The sequence below is a fragment of the Haliotis rubra genome, unplaced genomic scaffold (genome assembly GCF_003918875.1).
Source record: "Haliotis rubra isolate DU_JTF1 unplaced genomic scaffold, ASM391887v1 Scf1366, whole genome shotgun sequence".
Classification (NCBI taxonomy): domain Eukaryota; kingdom Metazoa; phylum Mollusca; class Gastropoda; order Lepetellida; family Haliotidae; genus Haliotis; species Haliotis rubra.
This window is the reverse complement of record NW_025765299.1, coordinates 110,914-112,749: the sequence shown is the minus strand read 5'-3', so window position 1 is coordinate 112,749 and position 1,836 is coordinate 110,914.

Here is a 1,836-nt window from a genome sequence, read left to right as displayed (position 1 = left end):
ACTCAAGGAGTCAAAGCTCAACATCCGTCTAGTCATGGACTTGGACCTCACGTCAGTGAACCATCCAGACATTTCTCAGAGGACAGTTCACAGCCCCAAGTTGGTTGTGAATGTCAATAGAAGTTTGGAATAGACATTTTGACATTCCAGGGCCAGGGGCCCTGTTTCACAAAGCTGTCGACTGCTGTAACTTCTATACTGCAACATAGACTTACGACAGTCATAGCGGGACCCCGTTTCACAAAGCTATCGACTGCTGTAACTCCTATACTGTAACATAGACTTACGACAGTCATAGCGTTACGATAGTTTTGTGAAACGAGGTCCAGGGCCCTTATTCTCGAAAAGTTCGTAGCCCTAAGAATTCTTAACTTTGATCGTAGCCAATGTGTTAAGAATGGGCTTAAGAAGTTCGTAGGGTTACTAACGTTTCGAGAATAGCTAGCCAGATCCACTAAGTGTTCGTAACATTACAACTAGACTAGCGCTTAGTCTCTGAATATATAAATTTTGATTGAAACAAACAAACCCATTAGATTGAAAAGAAGCCCAGAGATTCAGAACCTGAGGAAATGTAGACTAAATATCGCTTTAGCATTGCAGAAAGGCTAGACAGTAGTGAAAGTAAACGGTTCAGGGACTGTGAGACAGACTGTGTTACAACCTGTCGTAGCTGTATAGTTTAGCAAAAGCTTACGAATGTGGTAGCGCCATGAACACTTAGTGGACCCAGGTTAATATAATTTCTATTTACCTCTGCAAGGATGATTGTCGTACACGAAGGGATATAGTAATGGCGGAATTAAGAAGATGATCGGAAGTGAAACAGTTTTTGTTTACACAGCAATAAGTTAGTGCAGATTGAGGCACCTTGGTTGAATCGAAAGACAAGATAACTGTACAAAGTTGTCTGATAGATCTGCACTCCAGGTTATCATGGCACTAGAATAATGGATCCTGGATACTTCAGCTTTCACACCTTAGGCATTTTCCTCCCACAGAGGTTACTCCTGTCATATCATCCTACGTAACCTCTGTTCTAATACGGCCATATTTCCCGGTTCTCGTAAAATCCCCTAGCAGCAAAAGAACGCAACATGTATTATCTCCCTTCTTTCTATCCAATCAGAACAAGTGTTACATCGACTTTGATTCAACTTGACTAACACAAGCAAATGTGAGGCCACAAATATCCCCCATCTGCCGGGGACTTGTGTTGATGTTACACACAAGACGTTTAATGGCTAGCTTGTCCGTTGTCAACGAGGGCTATGGAGACGCCACTGATCTGACATAACATGACTGAGTTCTGTCTCGAAGAAACGTTTGCGCATTGCGCAGGGGAAGAGGTTTAGTTTTCTCGAAGTATACAGAAATTACTGAGGCCTTGCGAATGATCACTTTTGAAACAACGTTGCTGATTGCACAACTAAATCTGATTGCCTCCAATCACGAGTCTTGAACGCTCACACCATGAAAGGGCCGTATTAGAACAGAGGTTACGTAGGAAGATATGACACGAGTAACCTCTGTGGGAAGAGAATGCACCTTAGGATGATACTGTCTAATCAATGCATAACTGATAATTACCAATATCAGCCTATTGGGATGTCAACAGGTGTTATCTGCAATATCAATACATCGCATTCAACCTCTCATTGCGTTACAAGAGGTCATCAGTAAGGCCAAATAAAAAAAATGTTGTGTTTCCGATTACACCTCTTTAAAATTTACGGTAGGTAGGTAGGATATATATTTATTTTTTTTACATTTTTTTTATAAGTAAAGTACAAAGTGATAACACGTTTATCAATGTATAATTGTTTATTCAATCAA